Source organism: Arabidopsis lyrata (assembly GCF_000004255.2).
Source record: "Arabidopsis lyrata subsp. lyrata unplaced genomic scaffold ARALYscaffold_8, whole genome shotgun sequence".
NCBI classification, from domain to species: Eukaryota; Viridiplantae; Streptophyta; class Magnoliopsida; order Brassicales; family Brassicaceae; genus Arabidopsis; species Arabidopsis lyrata.
Window position 1 is genome coordinate 4569081 of NW_003302548.1, and position 11031 is coordinate 4580111.

The window sequence follows — 11031 nt, forward strand, 5'->3', positions numbered from 1 at the left end:
TTGGCTAAGGGAATTTGCCAAAATGCAGTAATGTACCACTTTTTGAGAAGTGGTATTCGAAATCTACCACAATTGGAAATTGTTTTCCGATTCTACTACATTTCATAGACACATGCGAATTTATGGACGAAATTGCATTTGATGATGACAGACTTCTATGTCAGATAAATGGACAAGTTGGAGAAGAAGGAGCAGACTGCAATAAATGTTGCACGTTTACAATTGCTTATAATTATATTTAAATAATATATTAATATAGTAGAGTTAGGGCATTAATTGCTCTCTTAATATATTAGATAAAATTAAATTAAAATCGGGGACAAGTTCAGATCGAATGAGTAATAGAATTAGATCGAACACAAGTTCAGATCGAATGGGTAATAGAATTAGATTGGGAAAAAATTCAGATCGAATGGGTAATAGAATTAGATCGAGGACAAGTTCAGATCGAATGGGTAATAGAATTAGATCGGGGACAAGTTCAGATCGAGGACAAATTCAGATCGAATAAGTAATAGAATTAGATCGGGGACAAATTCAAATCGAATGTGTAATAGAATTAGATCGAGGACAAGTTCAGATAGAATGGGTAATAGAATTAGATCGGGTACAAGTTAAGATCGAATGAGTAATAGAATTATATCGGGGACAAGTTCATATCGAATGGGTAATAGAATTAGTTCGGGGACAAGTTCAAATCGAATGAGTAATATAATTAGATCAAAAATTGAGCGTGATGATTTTTATCATCTAATTCTCTTGATTGTCCATCGCCAGATGGTGTAGTTTTGTCCGTCAAAGATCTGGATTTACTCGGGGACAACTGGATCTTTATGCTATTCTGCAATAGAAGGAAAAAAAGTTCAATAATCCAGGTAGTTGAAGACAATAGTGTTCAACTAATCTGTAGACCAAAATAGATGATGAAAAATCTAAATAAAATTCAAAACTCTTAAATGAGAACAATTGGTGCACAAGATGTGGGATTCATGATAATAGAGCAAGATGATGAAATCGGGGACAAGATCTAGACGCAACAGATAATTTCCAATCGAGGACAAGATCTCGAGACAAAAACGAAAGTTAATTGTTTAGTCTCAGGAGAGATAATGGTTCTCGGTTAAAGCGCACGTGTCTCGAGGGAGGAAAGATAAATAGGAAAGCGAAACAGTTCAGAGAAGTCAATTCATTCGCATCGTTTTACGTGAAAACTGCTCCAACAAGAAAAGCAAAAACGTAACTTCGCAAAGACAGTGTGGTATGATTGGAAAGGTTTTTACAATTGTGGTAGATTTGGCAAGAAATTGGAAAAAAAATGGCAATTGTCTTAGTTTTTCCTTTGGCCAATGCATATCAATTTAGGGGTTGCTTGCATCAACGGCTTCTTTTTTCAATATAGTAAATAATAAAGGAATGTTCATATCCTATTTTGTGATTTATCACTTTACATTTTGCTCAATTTAACATAATCAGCAATATTAAAAATGTATTCGGTTATATTATTATTTTCCAATTTCTGTAAGTATACGGTATATTATTTATAGGGACATTTACATTTGATACCATCTATGTAATCTTTTCTCATTTGTAATTGTTACCTATCCATGTTTTTGCCAATTTTTTTGTTGGAACGGATAAATACAATTCAACTTGAAGCACTAATTTTCATGGAAGTGTGTCTTTAGAATAATTGGTAGCTAGGTAGCCAAACGGTGTTCCTAAAGGATGAATTTAACGGAACAACAAAATGTGTACTAAAGAGAAATGATGGGTACTACATGAGTATACTAGCAATATGATCTAAAGGAGATAATATAGAAGATAATTTATACAAGATATACATGAGAAATTGTTAAGCGGATATATAATAACAATTTTAATAAGTTTTGAAGTTGAATCAAGATATTATCATCTTTGAAATTGTTCAAAACTTTTACCATAAAAGGCAACAACTTATGTTTTCTACTAGGTAGCATAGAGATCATATCTTATATGGCTACATAATTAGGGTTGAACAAAAAAACCGACAATCCTACTATTTTGAATGAGGCATATCAAACTCAACATCGTGATGATGATGACATGTAAATACAAATGATAATAGCAAGAATTTGTGTTTTTACTTAGAGCGATCGACAAAAAGTCGCGCTAGTACTCTTTGATAACTTGAAGAAAATATAACTGGCGACACCTTACTAGGACTTAGTAACATAGGTACTTACATAATCTAATACAGCATTTCAGATGAGAAAAACTATGTGTTGATAGTCATAAACACTTATCGGAACCTTTGTGGCGAAAAAGAAGAGGTATGGTTCAATTGTGTTAACACATTTCAGTCCTGTATGACGCCAAGAAGAGAATCTTCATTGTTGCTACTGTAATTTGACTTGAAATTTGATACCATTCATGTAACTGATCTCATTTGTAACCTATGCATCTGACTTTTTTGTCTTTTGCTAAATTATTTCTATAGGATCCAGTTGAGACTTCAGTAGAATGCTATTGGTGATTTGATCCTTTAGGTAACTTGTTGTTCTCAAACGACTATGATGAGTTCGGTACCAACGCTTATGATGAGTTCGGTACCAGCGTTTCTGTTTTCTACATCCACATATTTGGAGGACCTTTTGTAGCAAGTGTGAAAGGTCTAAGAGCATCTCTATCATTTTGATACCCAAAAGGTGTATCTTAAAAATAAAGTGTTATTATTTTAATACATTTCATATAAATAATTAAATTTTAATTTTAAATCAAAAATAAGTCATTTATAAAATGACATGTAGCACTGGAGTTTCTTAAAAGTCTCTTAGAACATCTTCATCTATCGTCTCTTACAAGAGTTAATCCATGACACATGACACACTATAACTTTTTAACTTCCTTTTTTTGATTTAATCTTTAAAGAAATAATAATATATTAAATTATTAAAGTTATATTTTAAGAAACTGAGAGAGTTTCTAACGATTCTTTTAGAACCGATTATTCTTTCTTCTTCATACTTTTTAAAATTTTTTTATTTTAGTACAAAGTATCTAAACTAGGTAATAGCAATGTATTTGCTCTAAGAAACCTGCAAAGCCCAAATGTGCAAATTAAGGTGGAGCGACTGCATCCGAATCAGGGCCGGCCCTGGGCTGAAAGCTAGTAAAGCCCTTGCTTTAGGGGCCAAAACATATATATAGATTTAGAGGGCATACATTTTTGAAGATAAGTGTTAGTGCAGTGGTTGACACTATATTAATAATCCCTCATGTATTTAGTTCAAACCTCCAAAATATTATTTTTTTATTTTCTTAAAATAAATGGGCTTAAGGACTCTGTTTTTGCTTTGGACAACAATATCTATTGGGCCGGGCCGGCCCTGATCCGAATGATATACACTTAAGAGTCCTTCCTTCCAAGAAACATTGAGTCTAATGAACCAAACTAAATCTCAAAAGGAGAAAAGATCATTTTGACATTTGTACACTACATTGTTTGTTCTCAAGTATGTTTTGTACTTTTTTTTACATTTGTTTGACATTTCTTTCCTAAAAGGTTTTTGTAAGAACAATAGATGAGGGTAAGAAAAAGCTTACCATCCATATATTCGTGCCTCATCTTTTCCTTGTAGCCATTATCAATCCTTGTCTCTCTGTCCCCCTTTCCTTTTCAGTCTTTTTATTTTCTTTTGTCATAGGCTACTGATATAATTTTTCATTATTCATTTGTTGAACACAAGTCTCAGGGTAGACAAGGGGCAATCATGCTTTTGATTACTTTTATTTCAATCTTGATAGGAAGAGATTAATCAATAGAAATGAAGATTTGGTATTTGGATTTTAATGTGTTTGTATGCAAGAGATAAAATCATTCTTTGACCAAAGCAGCTTCAGATATTGCATCCCAGTCCAAAGGGGTTTTAAAGTTTATTTTGATGATATCTATACGCATAGCTGTTTATTATAATTCTTCTGTTCAGAGCCAATCATCCAATAGAGCGAGATGCATCAAAATGTTGATAATCTATTAGAGAATGATTGGGTTCACTATATTCAAACAAAGCTTGAAGACTGATTGAAGGTGACAAAGAAGAAGGATTCAGATTTCTAGAGTAGCACAAGCCAAGAACCAACTAGTGTATCAAACACTCTAATACATCTAAGAAGAATCGAACTCGAACACAAGGTGGCAAGAATTTGAAGCTCTGACCACACCATCCAATTCATTGAGCATCTTACTTCTTTTTTCCAACTTGCTGAGATCTTCCGATTTAATGGGATTTGTGGAGAAAGTTGCCTTCTTCAAGAGTCTTGCGTTCTCTAGAATGTATGTAGCCACTTCAGTCTCTTCTTCTCTTACCCAACAAATTTCTCGAGGTGAGACAACAAACATTCAGGAACATTCTTTGGTTGATTCCATTTCCCGCCGACCACACCATCTTTACTAAAAAAAGAAGATTGCTGATGAGACCAACACGAGACAAAATACAATTAGTGTTTATCATTATTAGACCAAAACTAATCCCATAGAGAGATCATAAAAATGTTAGCTAGCTAGCTGAATATTAATGAAATGTCTTACACCAATGAGCTTAAGGACTTTAAGTTTAGGAGAGCTATCGAGCATGATTGTAAGTAAATTCCACCACTCCGCTTCCCGTGTACACATCTCTAGAGATACCAGCTGATAGAAGATACCAGTAAGATCTTTAATCTATCCATAAAGATCATATCATTATTAGTACAACAACATTGTGATAACAGAAAAAAAGCAAAAATGCGAATAGCAAAGTTACCTGGAAGGGTGATAAATCTAAGAAAAGACGTTTGACTGACTTGAGAGATCCCAGAAGCTTCTCATCGACAATCTTAGAAACGTTTCTAATTTTTGCTTCATGTAACAATGGCGTCTTCTCAATCAAACAAAGCTCAAAACCATTTAACTTTCCAATTTCTAAGTATTCCAAAGAAGGAGTGTTTATCACATAGTCCCCATTCTTTTCTCTAGTGTGACCGTAAATCGATAATCTCTTCAAAGATGGCGCCACAATAGTGAAATTCGTTTCATATTGAGGGAAATATATACTCACGGAAAGAACTTCAAGATTAGGGCAGCCAGATAAAAGGTTACAAATGGATTCATTGTCATTGTCTTTGTACTCCACATAATAAAGGTGAAGAGCTCTAAGAGACTTCATAGAAACCAGAGAAGGAACATCTACGTAAATCGAATTTATGAGTGTCAAGGTCTCAAGTGTATCACAGCAAAACAAGCTACTCGGAAAAGTGACTACAACAGCTGATGACTCGGAAAAGAGTAGAAACTCACGCACATTGCGTGCAATCGCAGTTCCAGCCCATAGTTCAACATCTAAATCACAATATCCATCTCTAACTGACAGACTCAAACTCTCTAGAACTGGAGCTTTATGTGAAAGAAAAGACCTGGTAACATTCTCTGCAAGTTTCTTATAATCAAATACAAACTTGAGCTTCGGCACCATCTTCCAAATAGATCGCCATTGTTTAGACAAAACACTCGTGGCTATGACATCTTTTGTTGGAAGTAAAGATAATATCTCCAGAATCAAAGCTTCAGGCAACTCACTGATCTTGTCCTCCCTCACAACATCTCGCTGTTTCAAACTTTCACCACAAAATTCAAAGAAGAAAAGATTAAAAGTTAGGGTTAATTAATTTGGAGCTTACGGTTTAACAACAGTTCATAAAGGACGCAGGGAAAAGACACAAACGAAACAAAGAAACAAACCCTTGTTCCATCTTCGTTAACAGAGAGACTATAATTGTTTTGATGGTAAAAATTTTCAGAATTGTGCCTTCCCAAGTTCCCAGTGCTATCGTATAACAAACGCAAACGAGATATATTGAAAAAACTAGGGTTATGATGGTTTGGGCTGAACCGATTGGTTTTGTTTGCTATCAAACCATATCCAATTTCAATTAATCAGACCAGTTTAATAAGAGGCCAATTTGATACAGTACTAGGATTCAACCCGCGGCGTACCGCGGGTATCGGTATTGTTTGGTTTTCATATTATATATTTTATAATGTATAATTTATAATTTTTAAAAAGAGTTAATATATGTTTTTTGGTGGTTGTTAAATTTTTAGTTAGGAGAAGGTATATTTATTGGGTTAACTATGTGTATTATTTGTGGGTTTTGTACCAAAATTTTATATAGATAAAGTATTAAAGAAATGTGAAAAAGTAAAGCTGTATTTCTTGGTATTCTAATTTTTGTAATAGTGTGAAAAATTCTATATATATTTTTTGTTTAACCTAACAAACAGTGTTATTTACTGTAAGTTAATAAAAATAATTAAGAAAATATGTTGTAAGTTGGAAAGAATTCTTTGTATATTATAAACTAATAAAATTACATTATAAATACAAAGTAAAGAAAGTAAAAGAAAATCTACCGCCGGTTCTTCCTTAGTTTCGATCTAGGAAGGATCCGTCCCCAATCTAGTTTCAACCCGATTTCTGAGTATAAAGGTAATGCTATAATTACAAGCGTGTGCAAAGATGGAACCGCGCGTTGCTTCTAGCTCTAGGGATGGCTTTAGCGGTGGATCTGCTCTTCTTTTACGCGCTCTCTATCGCCCAAACCACCGGACCGGCGTGTCTTTACATGGACGGTGCATTCGCGGCGGTGGTCACGGTGCTACGCACGTGTCTTGACGCAGTTCATCTTTGGCATTTATAGCTTCAATTCAGATTGGCTTACGTCTTTCGAGATTCATTTGTCGTTAGTTGTGGCAAGCTCAATTGGGATCCACACGCCATCGCGTCTCACTACGCACGCTCTCATCCTTCATGTCCCGCAGGTGACTTTTCAAAACAACCTTCAAACTATTACAATATTATGAAAATAACCCTAAACATCTTATTAGTATCAAGAAAGCCCCCATAAGACATTTGAAAGTGTTACCTGTTGGTGAATCCTGATTTGAGATGCAGATCAGAAGTGAACTTTGCAGGGTGACGATCCAGATTTGTTGCAGATAGGCTTCAACCCGCGGTGGTTTTTGGCTCAGAAAAAAAAGAGGTATTAGTCGTTTGCTATGAATTGCTGGATAGTAAGAAATGATAGAGACGTTTGATATTTATAATGAAGTAGAATGATAGGGTTTTTGGCTCATAAATTTTCGAAAATCATGGAGCCGAAGCAAAAAATATAGGATATATTAACTTGAATATCTTCTTGATTGATATCAAAATTAATGATTCACGAATTTAGGGGAAATTAAGATATTGAGTAGTAGTTTATGGTTAGGATTAGATTAGATAATATTTTTTTGGAAAATTATTTAGTAACTAATCGAGATTTGGAGAATATATTTTATACTGCGATCGAATATGCCTTAAATTAGATACCAAATATGTTGAATGGTTAGGATTGCATCTCTGTTTTGTGAAGATGTTAAAACCCGATTAGTGATTCGTTTAAGGATTTGGATATATTTGATTCATTTAAACCCGTTTAATAAACACGCGGACCCTAAAGTTTTATTAATGAAAATTTTAGACTATTTTACCCTTATCAATTTTGCTAAATACTCTACAAAATCCAAAATCGAAATTGAAATTGAGGCCAAATTAGACTATTTTTCAATTTGTACTTCCTTTTAATAGTAAGGGAATATGAAGGATATTATTAATAAGACACGTGGACGGTGGAAGATGAAGATAGAATGAACGGCCACGATAAAAGAAAGAGAAGAAGATGCGTTTAAAGAAGAAAGCGAAGAAGTTTAGATTCAATCATGAAAAATTGTGAAGTTTGTTAGATTTCTCTCTAATTTGTGAAGATCCCTAAGAGGTTCTTACAAGATGAATCTGGAGATTCCTTGTTTTAAGAACATTGGATCTTCTCCGTTTGAATATTGAATTGAAATTGGAATTGTGTTTGTTGGATTTGGTGAGAATTGGAAAATGTATAGTGTTCACTTTCGTAATCCTCAGAATCGAACTCGAGATTTGGGACCAACTTCCAAAGAGACCGCCATTGTTTAGACAAAACACTCGTGGCTACGACAATGTTTGTTGGAAGAAAAGACAGTATCTTCAGAAGCAAAGCATCAGGCAACTCACTGATCCTGTCTTTACGCATAATTCTCAAACTTTCACCAACAAAACCAAAGGAAGACAAGATTAATAATTAGGGTTTAGAAAAGCTTCGGGCAACAGATTCATCCTATCCTTATTCATAAAACCTCGATTTCTCCAACTTTTTTGACCACCAAATAAAAGAATTAGAGTGCTATATATCGGATTTCAAATGCTCTAAACATAAACGAAACAAAGAAACTTACCGTTGTTCCATTGTCGGTGAAATCCTTCAGGGTTTTGCTTTTCCGGTGCTAAAATCGCATTTCAACACTCAACAAGTAGAAGAAGAAAGTACTGAAGCTCGCCAATTGAGAGAGACTAGGGATTTTTATTCAAAATCGAACCAAAGCCGACCGGTTTACTTATGCAAACCCACTTTTTTGGGTCTGCTGATTATAACCGTGTCAAAAAAAAAAAAAAAACCAAAATTAACGGTTCAGATTATATAAGTAATCCATCCTACGGTTGTGATCTCTTTCTCCAACGGTTGCTGACATCATTAACAACGGTCTAGATCCAAAATAAAGTAAAAGAAGTTCTGAACACCTCAGTGATCAAATAACGCTAAGGTGAAAAAAAGATTGTCGACTAAGATTGGTTTGCGTCGTTCAAATCTTGCTTAATGGTCGGATGATTTTTTTTCTAAAATATTTATTTTCACTTTCTAGGTAAAAAATATTTGGGGGGAGGGGGGTTAGAATCTAATTGAATTGAATTAGAAAGATAAATTAGTTATGTTTACGGAATGTAAAAGATTTCCAAATCTGTTTTTTTTTTTTATAAACTAAACTTCATTAAGCGTAAGTCTTATCCTCACACAAAAGAGGAGGGGTTACAAACCCACTTAATGAAGGAGGTAACCTAGGGATCTATTGAACATACATTCAACAAACGAAACCAAAAAAGATTAAAAAGAGACCATCCCAAAAGCTTCATGAGAAACTGCATCCATCGCAACCCAAAAGGTTACAAGTTCTGCAACAAGGGTAGAGGAAACTATCAGCCGAGAGGAAGATCCTTGCAAAACCAGCAAGGCTTGATCATCCAAACCACTCCAATCAAGAGGAAATTTTGGGTAGAAAAAATGACAAAGGGTGCCAAGATGAGGATCCTCAGTCTTAAACAAAGGATGCACTTCCCACTTCCCATCTACAACAACATAGACGATAATGCTAATGATATGGGCAAAGCCCTTACCAACACACAAAGTTAGAACATGTCTAACAAGGACCTCGATACAAGGTAAACCAGAATCATCATTAAAGTGATTCGAGAGAATCAAATCTCCATCTAAGATAACGCCAAATTCAATGACTGAATTCCAAATGAAAGGGATATGATTACAAGGCTCAACCTTCCATCGAACATAGCTAGTTAAGCCTTTCTCTGACTCTGTTTTATAAGACCAACTAAGCTTAGTGAATGGAGGGTATAAGAGCAAGGATTCAGAAGCAAACCTCAACGAGAGACACGCGGGTCGGATGTGACAACAAAAGCTGCACAACGCCAAGAGAGTCATTGAGTTAGGCTCAACCTCAGTTCGATGAAAGTGACCGGAGGCTTCGGCTAAGGACGAGAATGGCTTAAAAACGACAAAAGAAAAGTAGTCATTTCAGGGAGTAAGCTCGCCCGAAAAACAGTTACTTCGCCGGAAGAGGAGGCTCACCCAAGAGATCTCACTCTAGAAGTAACGGTGATCAGAAAAGTAGGCTGCTAGCGTAGTAACGCCAATGGAAGAAACTCATCTCGTCCAAGGCTTATGAAACCTTTGGTTTTTGTGCATGGGAGATAATTCTTTAGGGCGAACTCCAGAGCGTTCTTTTTTATTTCAAATCTTTCCTTAATTCTAAAGATTTTTAAGAAATCGTTTGGGTAGAAATTACAAACTAAAATGATAAAGCATCATCGTCTCTATGAAACCAAGAGTCAATGATCCATCACCATTGTTGATCCATTCGTTGTTGTTGTTAGGTCTATGTTTCTTAATCTCACTCCCAGTCCATTCCATCACAAACTCCTTGATTCAATCCCTCCTCTGCTTCCACCATTGTTGTCATGTTTCCACCACCAATTCTCTGGCGAAAGTCCTGATGTCTCCCAGAGATGTCACCGGCTCCATCAAGATTAATTCCACAATTTATAATCGTATCTTTCTATTATTTTAATCAGTCATGTATATTATATGTTAATCCGAAACAATTCTATAAAGATCGATCATCAAACCTTGCCAAAATCAAATAAAGAGATTTTGTCATTGTCGAGCACACACATTTGCACTTTCTAGGTAAAAGAAATGAATAAATTGCAATTCCAAAATCTAAAGATCCGAATAGATTAGAGTAGTTATCCTCCAATAAAACTTTAGAGTAATTGTTCTTTTTCAAATTATTAGTAGAAAGTTTTCCTCCAATAAAAAAATTCTAATTAAAAGAAAATTCCACAATTTATCCCTTCCATATTTTTCTATAATCATGTCCACTCATATCATGCGTAATTAATTTCGGGATGTAAAAAAGAAAAAGAGTTAAAACAAGGGAGAGTTATACTATGGGACACTTTCTACCACTTTGTTTGCAAAAGACACACTTTCTGTGTTTTTATAAGTTTTTCTACTGTTGAACAAAATTCAATACTATTATACCCCTGAACTACATCGATTTTGCTAAGGAATTGAGTTGAGTCTAACTAATAGTTTAGCTATGTTGACCGTTAGATCTTAACAGATATTTGAGATCTAATGGTTAAAATTCACAGAAATTCTGAAAATTACATGCTACTACGTTGACATACAAATATATATATTTAGGATAATTTTTGTTCTTTTTTTTCTCCTTCCATGTCACTTCTCTTTCCCTCTCTCTTTTTCTTTATCTCATTCTATCTTTATTATCATTTTAATTACTTAATATCA

At 34.5% G+C, this 11031-nt stretch overlaps 1 long non-coding RNA gene and 1 pseudogene across 2 annotated transcripts; both read right to left on the bottom strand.

Moving 5' to 3' along the window:
• Window positions 1-4012: 4012 nt before the first annotated feature.
• Window positions 4013-5675, bottom strand: LOC110225916 (annotated as a pseudogene).
• Window positions 5676-6345: 670 nt separating this feature from the next.
• LOC110225918 lies at window positions 6346-10485 on the bottom strand. 2 transcript variants are annotated; one of them, XR_002330090.1, is made up of 3 exons: window positions 8324-10478; window positions 6940-8131; window positions 6346-6860 (listed from the first exon to the last, which is right to left on the bottom strand). It is a non-coding gene; the product is annotated as an uncharacterized LOC110225918 (long non-coding RNA). The 2 variants fall into 2 exon arrangements; XR_002330089.1 differs by having other exon boundaries at window positions 6940-10485.
• Between the last annotated feature and the right edge of the window lie 546 nt (window positions 10486-11031).